Here is a 17,703-nt window from a genome sequence, read left to right on the forward strand (position 1 = left end):
GGGACACGATTTAACCCGTATAAGGGAGGTGAACGGTACTTTCAGTCACAGAGATAGGCACAGGAGAGGAGCAGACCGGCAGGTGGGAAAGGAGAAAGAAGGGTTTTGTGTCAGACGTTGTGATAGAGGTGCCTGTGGTCTTTGCATCATCAGGAGGGAGTCCGCATCTTGGTAGAGAGAGGCCAATGTCCTCCTTTGTGAAAATGATACAGTTCGTTATTGGAAAAGCCTAATAGTGCTGCTATGAATATTCATGGACGGTTTTTCCTTGAGGACTCGTCTCCAATACTTTTGGTTACTCTTCATAGGAGCAGAATTGCTGAGTCATATGGTTGTTGCATGTTGTTTTTATTGCAAAACGTCCTTGGCCGGAAGTGTATTGCATTTTGATGATATTAAACAATTTTTTGCATCGTATGCTCCGGCTCCTCTGTTGCCATGCCAAGAACTCTGCCCTAGAGCAAGCTGGCCTTTGCAAGTTAGTTAGCGTGTTTGTTAGCGTGTTTGGTTTTTTGGAAAGGGGATCACCGTTTATAATTTCTCATCACGTGACGACAAAATAATACCCTGTCTAGAAACAAGATTTTGAGAGGCAAGGACACTTTCTGACCTTCTTCTCCCAACACTATTATGTCCAATGAATTAAAAGTCCAGGGGCACCGGGATAGCTCCGTCGGTTAAGCGTCCGACTCTGGCTCAGGTCATGATCTCACCCTTCGCGGGTTTGAGCCCCGCATCGGGCTCCCTGCTCTTGGCACAGAGGCTACTTCGGGTCCTTGGTCTCCCTCTTTCTCTGCCCTTCTCCCGCTTGCACCCACTCTTTCTCTCAAAACTAAATAAACATTAAAAAATGTATATTAAAAGTTCAGTATGCAAATGTGCAAAAGTGTTCCCAGATTTGATTTGCTGTGGCCCATATCAGAATCCTTACCTGTGCAATTGCAATTGCAACTCTATGGAACAATAATATACAATATCAGTGAGTGAATTGTAGAGGCAGCGTGGTGACGACATATCTGGCTTCTACTGCCAGAATACCTGGGTTTTCATCCTGGCCGGGCCACTTACTAGTTGTCAAATCCTGTTTCTTAATCCCCCCATGCCTTGGTTTCTCCATCTGTAAAATGGGCTAATAATAGTTACAGTTTACCCACCTGTGAAATGGGGCTAATAATAGCATCTTTGTAAGGATATAAAGTCTTAAATTTTTTTTAATGTTTGTTTATTTTTGAGAGAGAGACAGAGAGAGAGACAGAGTGTGAGCAGGGGAGGGGCAGAGAGAGAGAGGGAGACACAGAATCCGAAGCAGGCTCCAGGCTCTGAGCTGTTAGCACAGAGCCCGATGCAGGCCTGGAACTCATGAACCGAGAGAGCATGACCTGAGCTGACGTGGGACGCTTAACTGACTGAGCCACTCAGGCGCCCCTGGATATAAAGTCTTTAGAACAGTGCCTGGCATGAGGTCAGCACTGTAAGAGTTTGTTGAAGGCAAATTCACAAGTTGGTCCAGATAATTACAGTACCTTTAATCAAAATAATAAGTTAATATTACAAGTTCTTCTGAAGGAGCTTACTGATTTTAGTTTTGACAATGCCTATCACTCTCTTTTAAAGAATGTTTCCCGCCCCCCTGCCCCCAAATAAAGTATATAAAAGCTATTGAAGGACCACTATGGGGTGACTACTTAATAATTCATTTTAAATACCTAAAAAGAGATATTATGACATTTAAAAGCAATTTTACTAATGACAAAGCACAATGTAACTATAAGAATAACAGTCTCGGGGCACCTGGGTGGCTCAGTCCATTAGGCGTCTGACCTCGGTTCAGGTCATGATCTCACAGTCCGTGGGTTTGAGCCCCGCGTCAGGCTCTGTGCTGACAGCTCAGAGCCTGGAGCCTGCTTCGGATTCTGTGTCTCCCCCTCTCTCTGCCCCTCCCCTGCTCATGGTCTGTCTCTCTCTGTCTCAGAAATAAATAGAAACATTTAAAAAATTAAAAAAAAAAAGAAAGCCTCCACCATTTAGTTATGAAATCATGATTCAATTCATTCAATGTTTATTCATTCAACAGTACTTATTCAGTTACTACAGTGTTCCAGACTCACGAAGCCATATCGAAAAGTAAATTAAACAGACATGATCCTCATGGAACTTCCAGTCCAGTTCTGGGAAAGAATTGTATAATTACAAGTTCTGATAAGCACTAGGTGAAAATACAATACATAATTTAAATGAAATGATGCATATATACCATTTGGTAGAGTTTCTGGCTGTAATATATGTTACTTATGATTATGTACTGTTCCAATAATTATAATGTATTGACCTGTAAAAAAAAAATCCATCATCTTACCTTGAAGCTTCCTGCCCTCTAGTGGGGACTTTGAGTCATAGTCACAAAACAACTGGGCAAGGTTGAGGGGGGTTTGGTGTTTCAGCTACTATTTAATGAGCTCTTGCTGGTTGGGATGCCCAGCAAGGTATTAGGCCGTGCAAGACACTTGCCTCCTATAAAACCAAATAAAAATAGTTACTTATCAAATAAATAACACATAAATAGTTACTTATCAAGCTACCTAGCTTTGGAGAAACTTTTTTCTGTTCACACACCTGACAGGTCTGTTTGCAGAGATGCGTTTATATGGGCACAGGGGGCGGGGGACGTGGAAATTTCCCTGCTCTGAGTTCTCTGCCTGATCTCAACACAGGTATGGCCTGGACCCTCTGCACTGCTACCTGTCAAGTCTGGACCTGTTAACAAAGATTCGGGGAAGAATAGCGACCCTAATTTCATAGACTTTCTGTCTGGACTTACCCACAACCATCCAGATATAAATGTTGCCCTGTCCTGTTACCCACGCTATGAGCCTCTGCTTAGACTGTGTTGTCCGAGTTCCACGCCTCTGCTCTGCTGTTCACAGACTACACTGCAGGTCCCTCTATCGCGTGTGAATTTATGCACAGATCTAGATGTGTGCACTAAACACCAAGGAAATTCACCGAAAGTCCTACGGTTCTCTGCTTCTGTTTTTACCAAAGATTTCAACTACGTCTATGGCTTTTGGACAATGACTTTCGGATCCCAGCAGGTTTTGCTGATGACACCTGGGCTTAATAGAAATCACGTGAACTGGTCAGGTGAGTGTTGCTCAATTTGGCCTAACCTCACTATCAGTTTCGACATTTCATTTGACTTTTTGTGACGTTTTATGTATTTCATTTTATTTTATTTATTTCTGATCTTTATTTTGAATGGGCTATTTTTGTGTCTGGGTATATGTGGAGATGCGCTAAGCCCCAGAGCACAAGAGTTTCCGAGACCCGGAGTCAGGTTAAACATTTGCCGGAAGTTCTCTTTCCATGCATCCTGGGCTGCTCCGTTCTTTCTCCTCAGGGGTTCTGGGTGGAGGCAGGCCTGGGTGCCTCCCCACTCCCTCAATAGTGAATCACTAAAGAATAAGCCTTTTATTAGTCTCTAGCTTCTGTGCCCCCAAATTTAGCCCAGTCCTCCTGGGAGAGTGGACATTCCTTGGATAGTCAAACGAAAATGAAAGCAGCAATGAAACGATGATTGCAAATATAAACAACGTGGGCCTCTAGGCAATTTGTGAACATGGAGGACGGGTAACCAAGCATTTGAAAGTCCTGACTTCTCCATGCCTGCAGTCAGCAGATGCAAAGAGGCACAGAGTCAGAGATGGAGAAAGATTTTGCTCCATCCAGAAACTGCAACTTGTGCTTTGTTTGAAGGCAAAGCATATACCATCTGAAGACGCTCTCAGATTGCTTCTTGACAAGAATTACATGCCCCCAAAGTTGAATTCACTTAGGGACCCAAGTAGAGAGGGAATCTAAATTAATGAAATTTCAAGCCACACATAAACCTATTGAAAGCAGAAAAACCCCTTGAAACGAAACAGCTTGATATGTTTGTGACAAAGGTGGCCTTGCAGAGCGGTGGGGAAGGCAGTAAACGGTGCTCGACAAACAGCGTTCAGGCGGATGGATGTCCCTGTGGGAAAAGATTGATCTCGGCCTCTGCCTCACATCATGCACAAAGCATCAGACACAATTCTAACTGAATTGTAGGTCCACATTTAAAAAGGCAGTAGGTCTTGTAGAAGAAATAGTAGAGTAAGTTTTATTTACTTGGGGAAGGCAACGATTACAAGACAGAAAAACCGCTAATAATGGGGCATATTGTTGATAACATGGACTGCATTAAAATGAGGAAATTCTTGTTTCTTACTGAAGATATTATTAAGAGTAAAAATGAAGGACACGGGGGTGCTTGGGTGGCTCAGTCAGTTGGGCGTCCGACTTGGGCTCAGGTCATGATCTCACAGTCCGTGGGTTCGAGCCCCGCGTTGGGCTCTGTGCTGATAGCTCGGAGCCTGGAGCCTGCTTCGGATTCTGTGTCTCCCTCTCTTGCCCCTCCCCTGCTTGTGCTCTCTCTCTCTCATAAACAAATAAACATTAAAAAAATTTTAATACAGGACACAGAGTGGATATAGAAATACCAGTCAATAGACTCGTATCTAGAATATATAAAGAACAACAAGCTACTATGAAAAAGATAGACGCCAATACAGAAATAGTCAAAAGATAGCTATCCCTGCCATAATCAAATTGAACTGAATATAAATTTCTTCTTCAAACATATTATGATCATTTCTTCTGTCTACAAATTCTATCTAAAATTTTTCTTCCTGGAGAACGAATAATCATCCCTCATTGTTTTTCAAAATCATTTATACTAAATTCCACCGTTTTCTGTAGATATTGCCCACGGTTTTCTGTAGTCAGCTAAGCAAAGATTGCCCCAACAGGACACAAAATGCTTGGCATAATGCCGGTGTGCTGTTTCTTAAATGAAGTATGAGCCAGCACACTATGTCAGCATTGGCTTGTCTGTTCACTGTCATCAATTGTTCACACCTCCCCTCCCCCGGCCCTCACTTCTGGCAGTTGTGTGTATGCTTCTTTTCAGCGCAAGCGACATTTCATACCGCTTTCGTGGAGAATCTAGCTTACAGTCGTAAATACCAACGTTGGCCAAAGATAATCCCTGACGTTAGTTGGAAGCCACGGAATGGAAGTAGTAACATACTTTTCCTTGAACTGGGAATGTGAAAGCCAGTTTCTACAACTTCCTTCTGTGTTTTAAAATGTAGGTTTTAGGGGCACCTGGGTGGCTCAGTCGGTTAAGCCTCCAGCTTGGGCTCGGGTCATGATCTCGCAGTTCACGAGTTCGAGCCCCGTGTCAGGCCCTGTGCTGACAGCTCAGAGCCTGGAGCCTGCTTCACGTTCTGTGTCTCCCTTTCTCTCTGCCCCTCCCTTGCTCGTGGTCTGTCTCTCTCTCTCTCTCTCTCTCTCAAAAATAGCGATTAAAAAAAAATTTTTAATGTAGGTTTTATTATTGAGATATGATGAGGCCAGCAGATCAGGAGATGTCTGCCATTGGAAAGATAATTGTTACTCAAGGTTCTCAGGAGGAGCCGGCCTACCGTTCCCTGCGGGGGCCATGTGGGGAAGCACCAGGGTCAGGCAGGAGGCGGAAAGGATGAGGGGAAAAGGTGGTTAGGTGCCTAATTGTGGTTTCCACAGGAAGGAACGGGGGGAGCAGGGTAAACAGGCTTAGAATTGGCTGGTTCAAACACTTGCAGAGGCCCCAGAGGCACAGGAACTGTCCCTAGCAGCCTAGTATCTGGCATCACCACCTAGTGATGGCAGGCCTTGGGCTTGGATTTTCAGAATCTGAGCTCTGGGCTCAGCTCACCTGGGTAGTGAGGGCCCCTCATTCCAACTTTTAGAAATACACGTCTGTTCGGTTTTCAGCCAGGAGCAGCAAAATGCTGTTCTGGTGGAAGACAGTTGGAGAAATCAGAGGCAAACCTTAGTCTTCCATTCTTGTGACACATGGTGGGAATTCACACTGTGGATTTTTTAAATTTTTAAATATTTTAATTCCAGTGCGGTTAACATACAGTGTTATATTAGCTTTAGATATACAATATAGTGATCCAATAATTCCATGTATAACCCAGTGCCCATCATAAGTGGCCTTTTTTTTTTTTTTTAACGTTTTTTTTTATTTTATTTTTGAGACAGAGAGAGACAGAGCATGAATGGGGGAGGGGCAGAGAGAGGGAGACACAGAATCGGAAGCAGGCTCCAGGCTCTGAGCCATCAGCCCAGAGCCCGACACGGGGCTCGAACTCACGGACCGCGAGATCGTGACCTGAGCTGAAGTCGGACGCTCAACCGACTGAGCCACCCAGGCGCCCCATAAGTGGCCTTCTTAATCCCCATCGCCTGTTTCTCCCATCCCCCACCTACCTCACCTCTGCTGACCATAAGTTTGCTCTCTATAGTTAAGAGTGTGTTTCTTGGTTTCTGTGTCTCGCTCTTGCCTTTGCTCATTTGTTTTGTTTCTTAAATTCTACATGTGGTATTTGTCTTTCTCTGATTTATTTCGCTTAGCATTATACTCTGTAGCTCCATCCATGTTGTTGCAATGGCAAGATTTCATTCTTTTTTTTATGGCTGAATGATACTTCCAGTGTGTGTGTGTGCGCGCGCGCGTCCCACCTCTTTATCCATTCATTTATTGATGGACACACTATGGATTTTTAACATGATTTTTTTTTTTTTTTTTTTTTTTTTGGCTCCGGGGTGATGAGAACAGGTGGATTGTGGCTCTGAGTGCCAGAGCCTGATAGAGAGGCAGTGAAGTATACAGGCTCTAGATTGGTTGGTTTGCATATGAAAGTCACATTCACAGGCGAGTCCTTTACTGGAGCTAGGAATTGGTTAGCCCCGGGCCAGGCAGTCCCATTAAGGTCAGTAAGGTCCCAGATGTTGAAACAGCAGAATAAAAAGACATGCTTAAATCACTGTGTTTGAAAGACTTGTTGTTAAACGAAATACTATGTTTTCTACCATGTTTATCCAGTGGAAATCATCACCATTAACTTGAGGCACATTTAGTTTTGCTACAAATAATCTCAAGCTACGAAAAGGGTTCGAGTCACTTCCCAGTACCATTATCCAACAGGGTAACACTCCAGAAGTTGTGTCCTTTTTTTATCAATTTGCTGGTTTTGTGGGTATAATTTTAACTTACAAGATACAACCCAGAGTTACACTTTGTTGCTTCTAAATTAGGCATTTGACATGAAGAATTCTCTTTTCCATCTCAGTGTTTTAATTAGTAGCTAAAGAATCATTTACCAAATAATATGAAGTTTCAAGGATTAAATCAGACGTGAAGTTCAAGATGTGGATTTGAGCAGAAATTTTTCTTATTAATTTTCATGAGTAATTGAATACTCATTAATAAATAACATAGTGCCTTATTTCTGAATTTTACATGAGTTATGCTCAATAAAGTCAGTTAATTTTTATTGCCGCTACTTTTAAAAAATTATAGCAACCTTTTTTGAAAATTTTCTATTGTTCCCTTTTGTTTTTCTCCTGTTATTATTTCTATTATGATCTTGACTTACACTCATTTTGGTGACCTAAAGGTTTAAAAAATAATACATAGCTGTTTTCAAATACTCAAATTTTTAACATATTTTAATCTAAACATGTAAATCAAAAGTTGGAAAATAAAAATCTTAGAACAGTCTCAGGTCTTCAAAAATTACTTTCTCTAAATATTCAGAATTGCCTCAATAATTAAAGGACAAAAATCTAAAGAAATTACTCCAAAAACCAACATTTTTAATTTGTGAAAAACTGCGTTAAATACTTTTTTATAAACAATAAAGCCACACTCTAGTATTCAGTGCCCTCCTCCTTGCCAATATAAAGAAATACAATTAGCGTCACATTTTCAGGTTACATCCCCAGCCTGCATGTTTACATACAAATTCAAAAGTAATATGAATTCTGTAATATTGCAAAATGTTCCTGGGTTGCCCAGTGCAACTGTTGCAAACTGCAGTATTTTGTGAGAACCTCAGGAAGGGGGACTTGAAACAGAAAGAAAAGCAATCAGAGGTGTCTCTAGCAGGACCGCTGAATGATACTTTGTATTGCAAGAATCAACGGCTTCCAAGCTGAGAAGAATTGACCATGGAGAATTGATGTTCTTTTCTCTTACCCATTTCTTCTTCTACTCCCTGCACTCAACAGTTTCACCGTCTCCCACAACCCCCCAAAATGTCTCTACTGAACCAGTTACAGATTGCTGAGTCACAAACTCAAAACCGAGGCTTACGCGGAGAGCAGCGTGTTAATTCTCTGAAGGTGGCCACATAGGCTTTTTCAGCCAGGCTCATTCAAATGCATGCCTGTTGGTGAATGTCCGTGTGCACAGATTTCCTTGGGGCATTTAACACTCCAGAGAAATCTTACAGTGTTTTCATCTATTAACCCCTGTAGGTATAGAATCCTGTAGATTCTGCCTCCAAATTCTCACTTCCCAGACTTCAGTGTTCTCAGAATCACCTAGAGAGAGCTTATTTAAAATGCAGATTCCTGGGTCCCACCCCAGAAATTCTACTTTATATAGAATCTGCATTTGTTAGAAGTCTCCAGACCACACTCTAAGGGATACTGATCTACAGGTCTACACCAGCACCCCCTCTTTAACTCTGCAGTAACAATTCAGATCACCCACACCTGTTTCTCCCTGCATAGACTCCTCAATGATACTCCTGATCCAGGACACGTGAATGTAGTGCTTCCTGTTACTAGCTGCACATTACAATCACCTGGAGAACTTTAGCACTATCTCCTGATGCCTGTGCCTCACTCATAGCAATTAGACCCTCTGGGACTGGGGCCCCCGCTACCAGAATAGTTTAGAGCAAACCCAGTAGATAAAACTGTGCAGCCAGAGTGGAGAATCGTTCTGATCACTCACTGCCTCCCTGGGTCTTTCTTACCCTGCCTTTAGTATTCTAAGGTTCCTTGTTCCTAGAGCAAAGCTTCCCAGCCGGTATCCCAGAGAAGGCAAACCAGTTACAGGTGTGGCACAAAACAGTGACCTGTCCGTAACCAGGCTGCTCCTGGGCCCGCAGGCTCCTACAGCTCCTTGGAGGAGAGCTTGAGCTGAGTTTCGTTTGCTTTTTGCTCCAGGATCCTGTGCTCTCTGCTGCCCACTGTAGATGAGGTCCCCATCGAGATACAGAAGGAGAACACGGCCCGGGTGCCCCGGAGGCCCAACCCCAAGATAATGGCTGGTTGGGGAAGGAGTCGTACGAGCCGGGGTGAGTGGAAGGCCAAGCTGCAAACAGCAGCCACCCGCCGCCCCCCCCCCATCCCTATCTTCATGTGTACTTGATTCTTTCACCTGAGTGTCACTGATATGCCCTGTCTGTGGTTAGGGGGTGACCAGTAGTCACATGTCCTACTGTCCAGTAATGCACATGTATTCTGAAAATTGCATCGTCACTTTGAAAGATTTGATTTAAGAAACGTGAGGGGCGCCTGAGTGGCTCAGTTGATTAAGCGTCTGACTCTTGATTTCGGCCCTGGTCATGACCCAAGTGTCGTAGGGTCAAGCCCTGTGTTAGGCTCTGTGCTGTGTATGGAGCCTGCTTAAGATTCTCTCCCTCTCTCCCTCTCCCCCTCTCCCCCTCCCTCTCTCCCCCACCCATGCATGCTCTCTCTCTAAAATAACAAACATGAAACTGGGTTTAAAATCTATCAGCATTATCATTGTAAGTGTTAAAACTGTCCCGGGCCATGAAAGAAAAGGTGGAACTGTTGTCTCTTGTAAGCATCATTTCAGTTGCTGGTTGGTAAGTGGTTTAAGTTTTTTTTTAATGTTTATTTATTTTTGACAGAGAGAGAGAGAGACAGAGACAGAGCATGAGCAGGGGAGGGGCAGAGAGAGAGGGAGACACAGAATCCGCAGCAGGCTCCAGGCTCCGAGCTGTCAGTACAGAGCCCGACGCGGGGCTCGAACTCACATGCCATGAGATCATGACCTGAGCTGAAGCTGGACGCTGAACCGACTGAGCCACCCAGGCGCCCCTGGTTGGTAAGTTGTTTAAAGTTTTTATCACCTACTCATGTGATCAAGGTTTGCTGTTTTGTTTTTTTTTTAACTGATGGTTACTAGCTATAATAGGAGAAAACTTATAAGAGCTTGACTAGGAATTGTATGTAGCATACACACCCTGTCAAAGCAAAAATGTTCCCAAGTGTTTAAAAGCCGTCATTTGCCTGACTTTGAGGTTTCAACAATATCAAAATTATGAACTTCTGTTTACTCAAACACTGCGCAAAGGTAGCTTTGTGGTCCATTCGCTGAATAATATAGAAAGATTTTCTGGAAAATGTTTCTTGAGAGAGCCTGCTCCTTTGAAGTGAAACTAAGGGCCACTAAGCCTGATCCACGTAGATGGCTGTTGCATAGCCGACGATCATTCCAGAAGCATCCCGTTTCTGAGTGCGAGGCAAAGACTGGCAGTGGCTTCCAGGCACAGTGAGCTCAGTAGTGTTGCGTTTGGCCCCAGAGGTCAGGAATGATGGTGGTCATGGGAGAAAGAGGCAAGAGGGATGTGGGACATTCTCAATTCTGGAAATGAGATAAAAAAAAAAAAAACGTTAAATGATATGCTATTTTAAAAATCCAAAAAGTGGGTGAAAAGGTGAGTCACAGGCTAAAAAATATTTGCGACATAAAATCAATAAAAGGCTAGCGTCCAGAATGAACAAAGTATGTTGAAAAATCAATAAGGATTAACCATCAATAGAAAAATAGAGGAAAAGACTTGAACAGGTGCTTCATGAGAGAAGATCTGAGTAGCCGGTAAGCATGGTGAAAATGCTTCATTAATCACAGAAATGCACAATAATGTCAAAATGATTACACACCCACTAAATTGGATTTAATTTGAATTTAAAGGTCTTGGGAATACTACGGTGGTGAGTACGTGAAGTTAAGGACCCGGTAAAATTGGCCTCTGATAAGCTTAAGCAAATTCAAACTTGACTCCACGTGTGATCCAGGGATCAGCAGCACTGGCCCAGAGAGCTTGCCCAGTTGCAAGCAACCGCCCAGTTGCAGACCTCCCAAATCAGAACTGGCATCTTAGCAAGATCTGCAGGTGATTTCATGTACGCGTTCATGTTTAAGGTGCCTTGCTCTATAAATCGCCGAGTCACAAACTCAAAACCGAGGCCCTAAAGAGGCTTGTCCATGACAGCATTGTCTGTAAACAAAGACTGAGACTAATCCTAGTCCGTTAACAGTGGAATGGACAAAGAAAGTACAGTGTAGCCTTATGATGATTATATAGTCAGAACAAATGAATTCCAACTATGTATATTAACATGAATGACATTCACACACGTGAAGGTAAGCGTAAGAAGCAGATTGCAGAACAATGAATGATTCCACTTATCTTTTTTTTTTTAATTTTTTTTTCTTTTTCTTTTTTCTTCTTCAACGTTTTTATTTATTTTTGGGACAGAGAGAGACAGAGCATGAACGGGGGAGGGGCAGAGAGAGAGGGAGACACAGAATCGGAAACAGGCTCCAGGCTCCGAGCCATCAGCCCAGAGCCTGACGCGGGGCTCGAACTCACAGACCGTGAGATCGTGACCTGGCTGAAGTCGGACGCTTAACTGACTGCGCCACCCAGGCGCCCCTGATTCCACTTATCTTTGCACATGTGCTTTGTACATTCTCTGTATTTCACAATTAAATCTTTTTGGATATTAAAGTTTATTTATTTTGAGGGGTACCTGGGTGGTGCAGTAGGCTCAGGTCATGATCTCACAGTTTGTGGGTTCGGGCCCCGCATCGGGCTCTGTGCTGGCAGCTCAGAGCCTGGGGTCTGCTTCGGATTCTGTGTCTCCCTCTCTCTCCCTGCCCCTCCCCCACTTGTGCCCTGTCTCTCTCTGTCTTTCAAAAATAAACAAACGTTAAAAAAATTAACATTTATTTACTTTGAGAGAGGGGATGGGAGGGTCAGAGAGAGAGGGAGTGCAGAGTCCAACACAGGGCTCGAGCCCACAAACTGTGAGATCATGACCTGATCCTAAATCAGGAGTCAGATGCTCAACCAACTGAACCAGCCAGGTGCCCCACAATTAAATCTTTTACGTAAAGTTATGTTCATGGAAACAAGCTTGAAGTTTTGCTTTAAAAAATTAGAATGCATGTTTTTGGGGGAATTCTGTATTACCCTTCCTAACTGCTTTTGTATAACATGACTTAAAATAAGCACTTCGCTAAGGCACATATAGATGTCCCCAGATCCTGTCTACTTTAACCCAGTAAGCTGCTCAAATATTTTCTCTGTGTACCTCGACCTAACATAGAGCGTTGTGAGGCAGGGACCTGGAGACCATGTCGTCGCAAAGGCTGTCAAGGTCCCCAGCCTTCCCGTGGAGCTTTATCTCTCCCAGTTGCTCTGCTCCAAACTCTAGCTGTTAGATCCTTGCCTTTCCCAGGGACACTGCCATGCCACCTAAGACCATGCTGCTTCTAGAATGCCCTGGATGTTCTTCTTTCTTTCCTCTAGGCTTTGATAAAACATCACCGCTATAAGAACTTCTGATTTCCTGGACAGAATAATTATTCTCTTTCACAGCCCTTCGTGGCCCATTCAAGTCATATGTTTAGTTGTTTTGACCTGTTTTTCCTCTGCTAGGTTATGAACAACTCTAGAGCTGTGTGCTATATTATACATTATAGTATATGCATATAACAGAATATTTGCCTTTTCATGACCTCATTCTATATCCTGTGGCGTTGTAAATCCTGTATTTATCTTTATTATGACATGAATTTGGTAACAAGTGAAAAGTGCTCACCATTATTATTCCTAGATTCATTAATAATCCACTCTGGGAACAGCAGAATCTTATATGACATTATACTCTTACCGAAACTTTTATAAAATAGTTTCTAGCCTAAAGAGGCTAGCTTTACATATAGGTTGGTTAACTCTAACACATAATACATAACTAACAATATATTCTTCAAGCTGTGAAACATCTGTATACTGGGTCTGTAACAAAGCAACCAAGCTTAGCTTAAAGTTATGTTTGAAAGTGGGCAAGAAAAGTCTATAGAGCTGTATGAATGGGAAGAAGAAATACCATGATGTTAATGTCTATCTCCTAAAATTCTTCTGAAGTGTGGGGGAGGAAACAATGATCTCCTGTAACAATTTGGACCTTTGTCCATCTCATTCTAAGATGATCAGAATGAATTTGTCATGCCTCAAACCTCTGTTGACATAATCACTGCCAAAAGTTCAAGCTCCAAGCAGTCTCCCATTTTTCCCTGGCCATATTGCCAACCCCTAAACTTTGGCTGCACATCTGATAATCTGGTATCTGGGCAACACCTAAGTCTGGTTAAATCCTGGATTAGGGATGGAACTCTAGCATTACTTTTTTTTTTAGAGCTCTTTTTTTAGTCCTGCTATTTTTAAACTGAAATCTAGTTGACACACAATGTTACGTTAGTTTCAGGTATACAACATGGTGATGCAACCAGTCCATATGTTATGCTATGCTCACCACAAATGTAGCTGCCATCTGTCACCAGGCAATGCTATTATAACACATTGACAGTATTCCCTATGCTGTACCTTTCATCCCCATGACTTATTTATCCCATAATGGAAGACTGTATCTTACTTTCAACCCTTTTGTGCATCCCTTCACCACCCTCCTCTCTAGTAACCATCAGTTCTCTGTATTTATGCGTCTATTTCTGCTTTGTTTGCTCATTTTTTTCCCCCCGAGTCCACACATAAGTGAAATCCTGTAGCATTTGTCTGACTTATTTCACTTAGCATAATACCTTCCAGGTTCATCCAAGTTGTCATAAATGTCGAGACCTCATTCTTTTTTTTTATGGCTGAGTAATAATCCATTGTATACACCACATCTTGATTCATCTATTGATGGACACTATTGATGCTTCCATATCTTGGCTATTGTAAATAATGTTACAATAGACATAGGGTGCATGTACCTTTTCAAATTAATGTCTTTTATTTTTGTTTTTGTTTTTGGTAAATACCCCATAGTGCAATTACTGGATCATAAGGTCTTTCTCTCTTTCTTTCTTTCTTTCTTTCTTTCTTTCTTTCTTTGAGTGGGGCATTTCTAATTTTTTGAGGAACTGCCCTACTGTTTTCCACAGTGGCTGCACCAATTTACGTTCCACCGAACTTGCATGAGGGTCCCTTTTCTCTACATCCTCACCAACGTTTGTCTTTCTTGTCTTCTTGATACTAGCCATTCTGAGAGGTGTAAGATGATACTATGGTTTTGATTTGAATTTCCCAGATGATTAATGATACTGTATACCTTGGCCATCTGTATGTCTTTGGGGGAAAATGCCTATTCACATGATCTGCTTATTTAATCAGATTATTTGGTTTTTTTTTTTTTTTTTTTTTTTTTTTTTGGTGTTAGGTAAATTCTTTATATATTTTGGATATCAATCCCGTTTTGAATATATCATTTACAAATATCTACTCCCATTCAGTATGTTGCCTTTTCATTTTGTTGATGATTTCCTTTGATGTGTAAAAGCTTTTTAGTTTGATGTAGTTCTAATAGTTTATTTTCATTTTTGTTTCCCTTGCCTGAGGAGACCCATCTAGAAAAACGTTGGGGAGCCTGGGTGGCTCAGTCAGTTGAGTGTCCAACTTTGGCTCAGGTCATGATCTCATGGTCCGTGAGTTCGACCCCATGTTGAGTTCTGTGCTGACAGCTCAGAGCCTGGAGGCTGATTCGGATTCTGGGTTTCCCTCTCTCTCTGCCCCTCCCCCACTTGTGCTCTCTCTGTGTCTCTCAAAAATAAATAAATGTAAAAAAGATTTTTTAATATTTATTTTTGAGAGGGCACAAGTGGGGGAGGGACAAACAGAGGGGGACAGAGGATCTGACGTGAGCTCCGTGCTGACAGCAGGGAGCCTGATGCGGGGATTGAGCTCACGAACTGCAAGATCATGACCTGAACTGAAATCGAACGCTCAACTGACTGAGCCACTCAGGTGCCCTTGATCATAGGATTTTTATCCTTCATTTTGTTGATGTTGTGTATCACATTAATTTGTGGGTATTGAGCCATCCTTGAATCTCTGGAATAAATCCCACTTAATAATAGTGAACGAGGGGGTTTTTGCAAGATGGCGGCTTAGGAGGACGCTGGGCTCACCGCACGTCCTGCTGATCACTTAGATTCCACCTACACCTGCCTAAATAACCCAGAAAACCGCCAGAGGATTAGCAGAACGGAGTCGCCGGAGCCAAACGCAGATGAGAGGCCCACAGAAGAGGGTAGGAAGGGCGGTGAGGCGGTGCGCGCTCCACGGACTGGCGGGAGGGAGCCGGGGTGGAGGGGCGGCTCGCCGGCCAAGCAGAGCCCCAGAGTGTGGCTGGCAAAAGCCGAGGGGCCTGACGGACTGTGTTCCGACAGCAAGCGCGACTTAGCATCTGGGAGGTCATAAGTTAACAGCTCTGCTCGGAAAGCGGGAAGGCTGGAGGACAAAGGGAGGGAGAGCTGCTGAGCTACTGGACGACAGAGCTCAGTTTGGCGGGGAACAAAGGCGCTCGCCAGCACCATCTCCCCCGCCCATCCCCCAGCCAAAATCCCAAAGACAACCAGTTCCTGCCAGGGAACTTGCTCGCTCTGCGCAAACACCCAACTCTGTGCTTCTGCGGAGCCAAACCTCCGGCAGCGGATCTGACTCCCTCCCGCTGCCACAGGGCCCCTCCTGAAGTGGATCACCTAAGGAGAAGCGAGCTAAGCCTGCCCCTCCTGCCCCCGTGCACCTTACCTACCCACCCCAGCTAATACGCCAGATCCCCAGCATCACAAGCCTGGCAGTGTGCAAGTAGCCCAGACGGGCCACGCTACCCCATAGTGAATCCTGCCCCTAGGAGAGGGGAAGAGAAGGCACACACCAGTCTGTGGCCCCAGCGGTGGGCTGGGGGCAGACATCAGGTCTGACTGTGGCCCCGCCCACCAACTCCAGTTATACACCACAGCACAGGGGAAGTGCCCTGCAGGTCCTCACCACGCCAGGGACTATCCAAAATGACCAAGCGGAAGAATTCTCCTCAGAAGAATCTCCAGGAAATAACAACAGCTAATGAGCTGATCAAAAAGGATTTAAATAATATAACAGAAAGTGAATTTAGAATAATAGTCATAAAATTACTCGCTGGGCTTGAAAACAGTATACAGGACAGCAGAGAATCTCTTGCTACAGAGATCAAGGGACTAAGGAACAGTCACGAGGAGCTGAAAAACGCTTTAAACGAAATGCATAACAAAATGGAAACCACCACAGCTCGGCTTGAAGAGGCAGAGGAGAGAATAGGTGAACTAGAAGATAAAGTTATGGAAAAAGAGGAAGCTGAGAAAAAGAGAGATAAAAAAATCCAGGAGTATGAGGGGAAAATTAGAGAACTAAGTGATACACTAAAAAGAAATAATATACGCATAATTGGTATCCCAGAGGAGGAAGAGAGAGGGAAAGGTGCTGAAGGGGTACTTGAAGAAATAATAGCTGAGAACTTCCCTGAACTGGGGAAGGAAAAAGGCATTGAAATCCAAGAGGCACAGAGAACTCCCTTCAGACGTAACTTGAATCGATCTTCTGCACGACATATCATAGTGAAACTGGCAAAATACAAGGATAAAGAGAAAATTCTGAAAGCAGCAAGGGGTAAACGTGCCCTCACATATAAAGGGAGACCTATAAGACTCGTGACTGATCTCTCTTTTGAAACTTGGCAGGCCAGAAAGAATTGGCACGAGATTTTCAGGGTGCTAGACAGAAAAAATATGCAGCCGAGAATCCTTTATCCAGCAAGTCTGTCATTTAGAATAGAAGGAGAGATAAAGGTCTTCCCAAACAAACAAAAACTGAAGGAATTTGTTACCACTAAACCAGCCCTACAAGAGATCCTAAGGGGGACCCTGTGAGACAAAGTCCCAGAGACATCACTACAAGCATAAAACATACAGACATCACAATGACTCTAAACCCGTATCTTTCTATAATAACACTGAATGTAAATGGATTAAATGCGCCAACCAAAAGACATAGGGTATCAGAATGGATAAAAAAACAAGACCCATCTATTTGCTGTCTACAAGAGACTCATTTTAGACCTGAGGACACCTTTAGATTGAGAGTGAGGGGATGGAGAACTATTTATCATGCTACTGGAAGCCAAAAGAAAGCTGGAGTAGCCATACTTATATCAGACAAACTAGACTTTAAATTAAAGGCTGTAACAAGAGATGAAGAAGGACATTATATAATAGTTACAGGGTCTATCCATCAGGAAGAGCTAACAATTATAAATGTCTATGCGCCAAATACCGGAGCCCCCAAATATATAAAACAATTACTCATAAACATAAGGAACCTTATTGATAAGAATGTGGTAATTGCAGGGGACTTTAACACCCCACTTACAGAAATGGATAGATCATCTAGACACATGGTCAATAAAGAAACAAGGGCCCTGAATGAGACATTGGATCAGATGGACTTGACAGATATATTTAGAACTCTGCATCCCAAAGCAACAGAATATACTTTCTTCTCGAGTGCACATGGAACATTCTCCAAGATAGATCATATACTGGGTCACAAAACAGCCCTTCATAAGTTTACAAGAATTGAAATTATACCATGCATACTTTCAGACCACAATGCTATGAAGCTTGAAATCAACCACAGGAAAAAG

General features: G+C 43.2%; 1 long non-coding RNA gene across 1 annotated transcript in view; it reads left to right on the forward strand.

Annotated features, from left to right (window-relative positions):
- The window catches only part of LOC111557525, a 67,061-nt gene that overhangs the window by 13,868 nt on the left and 35,490 nt on the right, over positions 1-17,703 (forward strand). Inside the window, exons 3-4 of the long non-coding RNA XR_006588632.1 lie at positions 2,712-3,141; positions 9,094-9,224. This is a non-coding gene — a long non-coding RNA (uncharacterized LOC111557525). The remainder of the gene's footprint in view (positions 1-2,711; positions 3,142-9,093; positions 9,225-17,703) is intronic.

Source organism: Felis catus, chromosome D4, assembly GCF_018350175.1.
Source record: "Felis catus isolate Fca126 chromosome D4, F.catus_Fca126_mat1.0, whole genome shotgun sequence".
NCBI lineage: Eukaryota > Metazoa > Chordata > Mammalia > Carnivora > Felidae > Felis > Felis catus.